We start from the raw sequence: 12,438 nt of genomic DNA, 5'->3' as shown, positions 1-12,438 counted from the left end.
GAGTCTTAAGACTCCAGGATACAGTGGTTCAGGAGGGAGCCATACCTTTACTTCAACAAGAGAGAGGCAGAATGATGAGCATCCACGTAAGTTAATATTTCAACAGCACCTGGAGGGATTCCCAAGCCTGACCTGGAGAACATGATCCAAGATGTGGAGGCAGGTTGAATTGTGGTGGGTAAGAGGTTGTGAGAAGTTTCCCATGCTTTATGAACCAACTTTGGGTGAGATTGCAGAAGGACCCAGGCCTGCACACAGTATCTTGTACTGGACTACTTTGCTATGGTTGGACTGTGTTGTAAAGGTGAAAGGTTTGCCACAGAAGCATACGAAGGCGACTGATGTTTAGGAAATGACTCCCATCTATTGGTTCAGCTGTAAAATGCTCCGATGGGTCCGTGTGAAGAACCATTAAGCAATGGGTTCTAGATAGAGGGAGTAAGAATTGGGGAACATAAGAGACTCATGGATGATAGCCCAGTCCCTTAACGTCTTGGTCTGTGGATATCCACCCAGGCCTGACACTCCTACCAGTAGAGAGAGAAGTTCCTGCCATCACCATGCCTTCTTCATGGTGATAGACTGTATCTTAATGTCACAGTTTTGTCAATTGGATATAAACTTAAATATACCTGGGCAGAGGGAATCTCAGTTGAGGAATAGTCCCTCTTAGATTGCTCTGTGGGGAATTTTCTTGATGGATGATGGATGTGGGAGGGCCCAGGGTTGATTGCTGAGCTGTTTCTGGGCAGTTGGGCTGAGGAGTTATATGAGCTGGCCCCAGAGGGCATGAGAGAGCGAGAGCTGGCCCTGCCTCTTGCTGGCTGCATTGGTTAAGCTAACCCTAGCAGTGCTTGAGATCTCACCCTGGTAATGAGAGTGTGGGAGAGCTGTCAGGCCCTCTCTGAAGTGCTACCTCCATCTATGAACTGTTGGAGCACATGAAAAGGCTGGTCCTGAAGAGGCAAAGCTACAGAACCTCCATGACACAAGGCGACCACAGGAGAACCAGAAGGAGTCCGGGTGAAGATTGGATATCAATAGTATGGCGGGGAAGCCAAAGGCCTTAAAGCAGACCAATGATGCATTGCAATGAACATTTGCAGGTACAAATTTGTGGACAAAGCAAATACTGCGGGACGTGACATGCTACAGCTTCCACAATGAGATTTTTTTTTTAAATCTGTTTTTTATTTTATTTGGGGGGGCATTTGAAAGGATGGAGGGTAGATACAAAGGGACAGGGAGATGAGTGAGATTGGGGTGCATGATACGAAATTCACAAAGAATCAATAGAAAGTTAAAAACAAGAAGAAAGCTAGCTAAGCAAGCTGGGAGAAAGGAGCCTGTAAGAAGCCTTCTTCTTGGCTAGTGTTTCGAGCCCTTGCCCTGAGAACTCCTGGCTTCCCTTGATGACTCACTGTAACGCGTATGTCAAATAAACCCATTCCTCTCCGAAGTCCCTAAATATCACAGCAGCAGAAAATCAAATTAGGACACTTTATAAACTGTGAGCCCAAATCAATACTTCTGTCCTTGAGTCACTCCTCATCCAGGACTTGGCCACAACAATGTGAAACCAGTATAATCCACAATTATATTATAATGAGCTTCTATAAATAAGGATTTCCCCTTGCTGCTAAAGGGCAACTCAGACATGCGGTGATATTGTACGACCCTAGAGAGAGCTTCAGTAACCCCTCTAAAGCCACATGACAGGCTTTGTTGGTCCGGGAGATAGAATCTCGTGAGTCCTTTCACTTCCCTGCTGGGTTAAAGCCACCTATTCCTTGCCTATGCCTCTGCCCCACCTGCCCTAGTCCTTCATACATTATCATTAAGAAAAATAACAAATACAAAGTAAAACCTAAAGCACCCGAGTGAGGCTGGAGTATCCTGCTCCACGGGATATAGATGTCTTTAACGTGGAATTTAAATCACTGTGGAGAGTGCAGCCCGTGGGTTTAACAGACATTCCAAGAGCCAAGGCAAGAAACCATGAGAGCAGTTTAAAGAAAGATGAGGAGGGCTCACACAGGTGCCAAAGGGCAACGAAAAGGACTTGGGAGATATTTCGAGGGAAACCAATGAGAGGCTGTGTTGGCAGATTGGTTGTGGAGTGTGAGGGCAAAGAAGAATCTAGAATGGTTTTGAGGTTCTCCTTTGGAAGTGGCCTCGATGGCCTTGATGGTAGATTTACCAATCACGTTATAGAAAACAGAGAGAGGGCACTGTTCTTCTTGTGACATTGCCTAGGGATGCTGAAGCCCCTCAGCGATTCTCTAGTGGAGTGGCACAAGAGGTGGATGGGATAAACACACCTTTAGTTAAGGACTAAACTTAACTTTAGTTAAGGACTGGATCAATGGTTGTCACGTGACTGGAGAAGCATAGCAAGTATCTGCAGACTATTGTAGGATGGTCATGTTCCTATGAAGAAGGGGGTAGGTTTGTGCATGGATGATGGCTGCGGTTTGAATTGTGTCTTTCAAAAGAGATCGGTACAGGTCCCTGATACCTGCAACTGTGACCTTGCTGGGACCATAATCTTTCTAAACGTCACTAAGATGTTTTGCCACCAGCCTTGGGTTTCTGCCTTCTGAAGTTGGCAAGGAGAATGATGGCCACAAACGAAGAGAATGCGAGCCTGTCATTAGCAGTGGCGAGTGGTGGAAAGAAAAGATGGGTGCAGAGAGAAAAGTGAGGTCTACTTGCCCAGTCAAGGAGATTTGCAGGGGAGAAGAAGGAAGGAACCCAGAAAACACAGTGATTTCCTAGACAGAAGGCACAGCATGCATCGTGGCTGGATTTGAGATACAGTTTTGCTTGTTTGAGATTCTAAACTTAGGATCTTGTTTCTGCTCTATTTGAGGCTGGCCAGGCAATGTTAATGTCAGGTCTTCCTAGAGGCCATAGTCTGGAGCTTGCATTTGATTTTTATATAAGATGGGAAATTGACCAAAGGCTTCCAAGTAGAGGAGAGACATCTGTCTTCCATCCTTCATGGATGATAACGTTGGAGAGAGGCAGGACTGGAAATGCCAGACAGTTGGCACTAGGAAAGCTGACCTGCATGTGTTGGCTTTAGAACCAGGCAGACACGGGTTTGGATTTTGATTTGTTTTTAATTGACAGATTCTGTTAGCTGGTGGTGACTCTGAGTTGCCACTTAAAAATGAAGTAGAAATTGAGAGGCTAATCTCATCCCCGAGAATGGAGAGGTTAATTGGGATCATTTGCCGTGTTTCAAAAGAGTTCTAGAACATGTAGTAAGAATCCAACACGGGTTGATTTTCTTTTCTTACTCATTGGGTAGAGACAAAAGGCATGATGCCATGCTTCTTAATGAGGAAGAGTATAAGACCTAGAGGCCAAGGTGCCAGTGACAGGAAGAGAGAAAAGATCTCTTGGTAGTCATTCCAAAAATCACAAAAACTGATATTCTGGTTTTCTTTTTCACTATAATGACATATATTTTAAAAAGTATTTTCACTGTGTGTGTCTTCTGCCTGTCTGTCTGTCTGTCTATGTATATACATGCATCATATATATGCAAGAGCCCACAGAGGCCAGAATTGTAATATCTGACATTACCTATTTTTTAGGCACGTTGAAAGAAAAATGAAGTCCTATGTGGGAAATGTTTTATAACAGGAATGTAAATGTCGGGATCCTCCGTTGAACTGGTCAGCCATTCAAAGTCTCAAGCCCTTTGTCCTACTAGGGCAGGGAGAAAAAAGCTCTATTTACCCAAAGAACTTACACAGCTTAAGAAATGTTGTCTTAGAGTGAAATGCACTGTGGGAAAGTGTTGAGTATGGCAAATCTTCATCTATTTGCATAGGTTCTGGTTTCTCCTTGTAGTGGTACACAGTTCAAAGTGTGTTTCCGAAGATGTTCAGGCATTAGAGGAGTTAGCTGGGAGTTGGCATAGCATCATGTAAAACTCCACTCTCCAAATGACTGATATCATCCCACAGGAAATCAACATCTGGACATCAATGTGTTTCAGTCTTTGGAAATACAGTGCATATTATCCAGTTTCTCAGTCTGTGTCACAGAATAGGAAAGTCGTTCAGAAAGGACACAGCCCACTTGACCTTTGCCGAATGATTTAATAAAGTGAGAACTTCATGCAGAAATATGAAAGAGCAATTGCTGGTAAAAAAACAGACTCATGGCTTGGCTCTTTCAGATCCTCTGTCCTTTGCATGTGTTTTGCAGCCTTATTAACTCTTTAACGTTTTCATAATGGGTGGCATTTGGCCCTGGGGCCATCTTGACAGCCCTGGAGTTGGCCTCCATTAGAATGGAGATTCTAAATTTCCCAGTTTTCACTGCCTTTCGGCACTCATCTTGATATCTTTGTCTGTATAATTAGGCAAACATGTTTCCAATTGCTTTTATGTGTGTACACATTTCACCCCTTTTACTGCTATCTTGATGGATGTTTTATGGGATAACTTTTCAATTGGGGGGCCTCCTCTCCTTACAGAGGTGCCAACTTTTGCTTCTGCATCCACTTAGGGCTCTATCGTTTCCATCTGCAGGTGTAACTGAATCTGAACCTCTGCTTTCTGGAGGCAGCCAGGGCCTCCCGGGTTTTCTGACTGAGCACTCGATTATCCTACCAGTCCACTCATGGTTGCTTATTCTTTTATGGTGTTGTTCTGATTGAAAATGAAATATAGGCTTTCTTGCAGGAATTTGCAGACTACAGGAAAGTTTAAAGGAACTTCTTGGTGGTTTTAGAACTACCCGGAAAGTTGCAACCATCTGCTGCGGTGATTTCTTCCCAGAGGCCTCTCTGGTCATCCAGGTCCTTCATGCATCTGGCTCCTCTCAGTGATACCATGAGGCTCTGATTGATGGGAACACGGCATCCTTATCTGTTATCTTCTTACTCATTTACTTGCTTATGTGAGAGTATGCACTCATTTGACATACTTTAAAAGGTATTTCAGTGTGTGTGTGTATGTGTCTGAACCCCTATCTATCTGTCTATCTATCTATCTATCTATCTATCTATCTATCTATCTATCTATCTATCTATCTATCTATCTATCTTTCTTCATGCAAGAGTCCAAGAGCTCACAGCAGCAGGAAGAGGACATCAGGTTTCCCGGAACTAGAGTTACAGATTATGAGCTGCCTTGTGGGTATTGAGATATGAATCTGGGTCTTCTACAAGAACAGTAAGTGCTTTTAGCCACCGAGTCACTCTTTCCAGCTCCTTCTCTGTCATATTCAATGGTCCTTCCTTTATGTTTATAATGGCAAAGGATATATTAGGTGCTCAGTTAATATTTAATGAATAAATCAATTCATTATTTAAAATTACATTAATGTTTAGAAACGTGACAAAGTTTTAACGTATTTGTATGTGTGTGTGTGTGTGTTTATTTCTCTTTATTCACAGAATTCCTTTTTTAACATTCTGTCAGCCAAGATGTCTGGGCAATACTGTCACAACAGATGACCCAGCATCATAGTAGTGTCTGACATCAAAGGATCCTTTGCCACAGTTTATGCATGTGTGGTGCTCCCGGGACAGTTTTACTCAACACAGTGACGCAGAACCCTGGCTGGTGAAGGTCTCCTTTCCTATTTATGTTTCAGTGGGACTGGGGTAGGAGAGGGGGATGTAGTAAGCTGGGTACTCGTTTTTCCAACTTCAGCCCAGACACGCTAGATAGACCAAAGCAAGCTGTACAGGCTAAATGGGGGAAGTGCATTCCCAGCACGTGGCTGGGAGGATCTAGACTTACATGATCTGTAGCGCCGTTGACAACCACACAGCTTAAAAGCGCCTTTGGGAGAGTAGGAAATGCAATTGTGTTTTAGAGCATCGACCTCCTGTTTTACCTGTCCCCACGGAGTCATCTACCAGGCTCTGTTCAACATGCTTTCTTCATATTCAAACAGACATAGTGTGTATGTAGCTATACTTGTATGAACCATCCCGCTTTGCTACTCAAGTAGAACACAGAGCAAATGCTAGTCTATCTGGTTTTGGTTGTTGGATTGTTTTGTTTCTACATAGTACACTTGGGAGAACTTTCTGTATTGTGTTCTATAGTTCTTCCACGTTAGTGTCTACCTACAAAATGTATTATGATTCTCATGACCATCTTATTTCTGAGAGGGAAGCAAGGTGCTGGCAATCTCTTCCTTTGATGAACGAGGCAGCCAGCGCACTTCGATAAAGCCGTTGTGGTATAGGGTAACGAGAACCAGCTTGCCTTGGCTTCAGAAAGATCCTCTTTGTAATCCAAAATCCCACTGATTAGCTGAATAGGCAACTCATTAAACCTCATGAGCCTTGGTTTTTCTCAGTGATAACATGAAGCTATTAATTCATCCCTTCCAGGGTTGCCCAAAGGATTGACTGGAAGTATTTTGCATACAACCTAATGGCTCTTTGATAAATTTGCTGTGTGAGTGTTTCAAGGGATTGAATATAAGGCTTGTCACATGAAGCTTGTAATGATAGGAGACAAATACTTAGCAAGTACTCAAATATATGGGAGCGTGTCTTCTTGCATTTTCATCTTTTTAAGATTTAGGTTTTAATTATGTATACTTGTGTGTATCTCTATGTGGGCATGTACACACCAGTGCAGTGCCTGTGGAGTTCAAAAGATGCCTCTGAGCCCCTGGAGTTCAGGTTCCAGGTGGTTGAGGTTGCCTGATGTGGCTGCTGAGAACAGGACTCGAGATCTCGGCAGGAGCAGTGTGTGCTCTAACCACTGGGCCATTGCTCTAAGCTTCCTTCGTTATTGTTTCTGTTTTCACGTAACCTAAATTTTATAGGAGAAAATTGTGCTTTATTAATTTCATGATCTTAAATTAATAATGCATAAAATATGAGTAGAGAGGTATGGATATAAAAGTACAAAATTATCCTACCTTGAGGTCCCCTGGGTGTGCACACAAACACACACACACACACATATCTAGAAGAAATGGTGTAAATCTCTAGGATTGGCACTAGTTTATTACTTAAGATTTAACACTTTCATTTCCACTTGCTAATCCTTCACTGGAAATTACCCACTGGAGAGTCAAATGGGATGACTATAAACAAATATCAAGTATTATTTGCCAGTGATTGTATTCACCATATTTTTGCTGTCATTTGCACCTACAGTATGGTAATTAGTTTTAGCTTTTTCTTTCTATAGGTTTTAAGCTAGGAGTATGCATAGGATTCCTTTCCAAGTTTCTTGTCTACCCTATTCTATATTTTTATTCTATCCTATCCTATCCCACTAACTTTTTTATTAAAAGAATTCTGGTCATAATCTTTGTATTCATTTTATGACCCATTGACTGGGCCAAGATATTTGGTTTGAAGAATATTGCCCTAAAATATTTCTTTTGTTCTGACCTCTACCTACGAAGGTCGTGGCGTCACTCACATTTGCATATCTACCAGAATGACAAGCTTTCCTTCTGTTTATACCTCATTGACCAGAGCAAGCTGCACAGTCCCTGTACGGTGGGCCGTGGACTCTCCAGGCCAGAGCCAATAAAGCAGTTTAAACTTAACACCACATCTCAATGGAAGTCTTATTTTTTTCTCTCTTTGTGACAATTTGTTTCTAAGTGGTTTAGTCTCCATCTGAGCAAATGTTACCAGCACGTGTTCAGTTTGAGCAGGCGCGGGACTCCTCTGATACATACAAAATTGCATTGTGTTCCATTGATTTTGCCTTCCAGTGTGTGTATCTCGAGCCTAATAACCTCTTATCACTTCTGGTGCTGACATTCTATTTGAGCCAGAACCTGGTCTTTCTTAGATTTCTCCTTAGTGTTTCCTGAAATTGGCTTCTACTTCCCCATCCCTTACCCCTGCTCCCTGCCCAGTCTGCTGTTTTGCACATAGCAGCCGGAGTAGTCCTTTTAAATGTATCGTAAGTCATGGCTTTAGTTGATTTGTATGACTTTCGCATCCAAACTGTCATTTGTGATCTGGATGTGTCTGTTGAGTGGCGGACACATGCATACGAAGGTACATGCTGGTCTGTATGCAATCGTTTTCTTCCTCTAAGTTTTGGGATCTGCAAATGCTATGTGGTCTCATTTGGCCCCCAGCCTCTCTGTCTTTTATTCTAATCTTCTCCAACCGCACAGGCTTCTTTACTTAGTACTCTAATCACTTAACATCTACATCAGGGTCTATGCAGGCTTTGTGTCATTGAGAATTGAACCTACAGCCTCATACATGGTGGCCCTGTGCTCTACCCCTGAGCTATCTTCCTAGACTTTCAGCCTTTACACTCTTTCCATGTTAGTCCCTCCTAAAGCATTAACTCCACAGATATTTTGCAACTTTATTTTTCTTGGTTGATGTGAAAGCCTTCAGTCACTTCATACTTTTTGTCATCTTCAAAGACCCCATGGGCTCGTTCAAAATAGTAAACTCTTGAACAAAAAGATGGCTAAAAATATGAACATATACGTTGCATCCTTTTGGTTCTTTTATTATATATAGAATATTCATTCTATTCCACTGTCACCATACCCAGAAGAGGTATTAAAAAAAAAAAAAAAAAAGACAGGGCATTTCTGTCTAGTCCCCTAAAGATGAGAACATCTGTCCATTCCATTTCTTATGTAGAGATAAGTGGACCCAACTGGTCCCTTTTAGTATTTTACTTACCGATGCATGGTATATATCTGACACATAACATTGCAAGCAAGGATCAGCTTGGCATTTTCCCTTGTGCCATTTCTGGTTGGATATGAATAGACTGCAGTCAACTCTTTGTCATTGCATGTTGGGGCCTCCATTTCCATGGGACAGGTTCCCCTGGAAGTGGAATTGCTGTGGAACACAGCACTATTCTCACTGGACTTTATGCTTGCTGCCATAAGCTATCTTCTCTCTCCCTTCAGCGTTTGGCCACACTGACGCCCTCCCCCCAGCTATTGCTTGGAGGGCATACAAGATGGGCACGGTGGGAGGTAAAGTAACTGTTTTTAGAGGCACTTGCAGGAGCAGATAGCTTGCCCCCTTTGACTGCTGACAAAGGGGAGCAATTAATACAAAGTTCTTGTGCTTTTTCTGGATGGTGCACGCTGCGATTTTCCTTTTAAGAGAGAGCTGAATAAAAATAAAAGCGCCTGTGAGTCCGTACCAAGTTTTGCATCATTTATAACAGAAGGAGCACATGAGGGGCCTCTTCTCAAAGTTTAACAGTGTGGTAGGTGCGTGCACCCCTGAAGGCTCAGCTGAGATCATGGTTGAACTATCTAAATCAGGTGGGCATTAAAAAATCCTCTAATTCCAGAAGATAATTTAACATTCATATCTAGCCTTCTCAACTTCTTAGAGCTTCAGAGCAACACAGCAGTTTTTAATTTCTTCCTAGTCTTCTTTCACTTTCATAAATTCTATTTTACTGCTTTTTCTTTTGAGTTCTGTGAAGTTATAGGATTTTATCATTTTTTTTCAAGCAGTAAATACTTGGTGGACAAAAAGATCTACTGCTGAAAAGAAAACAAGAATAAGTTTTAGATAGACTGGAGCAAAACAGAGAACAAAGTCAGACCCCAGAGAAACTGTATCGATGAGGGAAAAACCCATAAGGAAAAGAATACAAAAATTGGGACTCTCACTTAGCAGTGAGGCATTGGCTAGCATGCACGCAGCTCGGGATTCTAGCCCCACACCTCCTATACCTGCAAATTACAAAAGAAAAATGGAGAAAGAAATGAATGACCACGAATGACCTAAACAGTACATACACACATACACACACACACACATACACCATACATGCCACACATACCACACCACATACAAACATCACACCATATATACACCATACTATACATACCATACACACCACACACACCATACACATCACACACACCACAAACACACTGCACACACAGCACACCACACACACTACATACACTATACACACCACACACACCATACCACACACCACATACACCACATATACACACATACACACCACACCATACTACACATATCATACAGACCACACACTACACACACAATGTACAGCACACATATACACCATACATACCACACATACACCATACCACATACACTACACACACCACACCATATACACCATACACACACCATACTACCCAAACCATATACACTATACACACACTACACACATACCACACCATACACACACCACACCATACTACACATACTGTATACACCATACATACCACAAACACCATATACATCACACACACCACACACACCATACACACCACACACACCACACATACCACATGTAATATATATATATACACACACACACACACACACACACCACTGCACACACAGCATACCGCATCCACACACTACATACACCATACACACCACACACAGCAATACATACCACACATACCACGTACAGCCCACACACATACCACACACACTACAACACATCACACCACACATACACTACACATACCACACCATACACACCACACACACCATACTTACCACACACACACACACACACACACACTTAACTGAGCCTATCTTCCATTCAAAGATGCGCCAAATTAATTTCACCAGGTTGGTTAATAAATATGAACCAAATGGCTTGTGCATCTTGACGAGCATTGTAGTTTAATGCCTCACATCAAAAGTGTATGGGAAGAAAAGCCCAAAGGTCCCGGTATCTAAAAGCCACCATTAAGTGACTTAGTCTCCACTGTCTGGTTTTATCTTATGATCAGAGATCTATCCTCAGAACCCAGGGCACTGATCACTCACATGAATTCAATAAGGAAGGGTGGCTTTCAGGACTTCATTGCTCCTCGATGCATTCTCTTAGACTGGTTTTGTTTTGTTTTCTTTTGTTTTGTTTCCCCTCCCTGAGAAACTGAAGAACTGACTTGCTTCTAGAAGGCCGAGGGCTGCTGCCTACTATCGTTTCTATCTGATCTTGCTCAAATTCATCAGGGAAAATTAACCTTGGCAGCTTATTCAGTGACTAAATCTTGATATTTTTCTGGCTTAATTCATAACATAACTGTAAGCTATTGCCCTGTGTTTATATTTCCCATCCATTTCTCACATTTCCAAAGCATGCCGATATGTGATCCGGGCAGCTTAGCTACCATAATTGGCATTTTTCTTGGGCCGAAAGGAAACAAACCCCTCATCCGCCATACTTTTTTAATTTCTGAAAAACAACAAGTAACATGGTTAATCCCCCTTTTTGATCTTTTTTCCTTTTGAATTTTCCTTATATTCTTTCCCTCTTTTAATCTTTTACTCTCTTTTTAATCTTACCATTCTGCCCCACCCCATTTATGTGACTTCTTATTATGTATTGCTTTAAAAGAATTGGTCCAGTCTATGGAAGTCAGTCTTTAGAGTTTGTTCAAAGACCCATTATCCACATTTAGAGGCCTTGCTATTTCTTTAAAAGAAATTTCACTGTGGCCTTTGCAAACCTCCTTTCACAGTATTAATAGAAATGCAAATCTTGTTGACAAAATAACGTTTAATGAAATTGTTTCTCACAATAAGAAGTTTTTAAACATGGTTTTCGTCTTGAACTCCTCTGTAAAGCTGACAATGTACTTAATGATTCAAGTAGCTTTTCATTAGGATGTGTCAACATACACACTTTTCTTTAGTGTGTTACTAGGCTTTATTATGGTAAAAGTGGTGGCCCGCCAGCCTCGTTTCAGATGCTGGCATCTTTTAACAGTTGATCTTTACATTTTTCTGCTATGATTTTGAGATTTGCATCATGGGGCTGTTAATACAATTTGATATACGTTCAGCTCCAGTAGTTAGCGATCTGGGACGAGTGAAGAATCCAGGAAGCTATACGTGGTAAGGTATATTCAGGCTTCTCCTCTAACTTGAAAGTCTTTATTTACAGTGAGTTGCCCGTTTCTTTTATAAGTCACATTTTCAAAACATATCCTACAATGTTTGGCTGCCGGTTTAATATTACGCCTTTCTCTTTCATCTCTCTTTTTACTCCAAACCCTTAATGACAAACGCAGGCAGGTCAGTGATACCACTTTACCTTCCTCTAGCACGTGAATTAGTCATCAGACAATCAGTTCAAGGGTCAGGCTTAGGGAAACAGTTCCAAGTGAAGGACAAGCGGGTCACAGAGGTGCACTCCACTTCAAAGCAGGCGTGCTTGGCCTGGGGCACCGGGGTCACAGGCACGAACAGCTGGGATTGTCGTTGCACGAAGACGGAGGGGGTGTGTGCTTTGAGTGTGTTTGTCGCTGTGATAGGGTTTCACTACTGTGTAAAACAACAATTAACTTTGGAATGGCTTTGCTGGTAAAACACAGTAACAAGTGAGGATCAATGGGGGAGAAAAGGCGTCTCATAGCAAGTGAATAGGGCATGACTTAGGACAAACTACCCAAAGCCCCAAACCAAAAACCAAACGGAATGAA

This window comes from Mastomys coucha, unplaced genomic scaffold (assembly GCF_008632895.1).
Source record: "Mastomys coucha isolate ucsf_1 unplaced genomic scaffold, UCSF_Mcou_1 pScaffold14, whole genome shotgun sequence".
Lineage (NCBI taxonomy): Eukaryota > Metazoa > Chordata > Mammalia > Rodentia > Muridae > Mastomys > Mastomys coucha.
The sequence above is the reverse complement of the archived record's forward strand: the minus strand, read 5'-3'. Positions refer to the sequence as shown.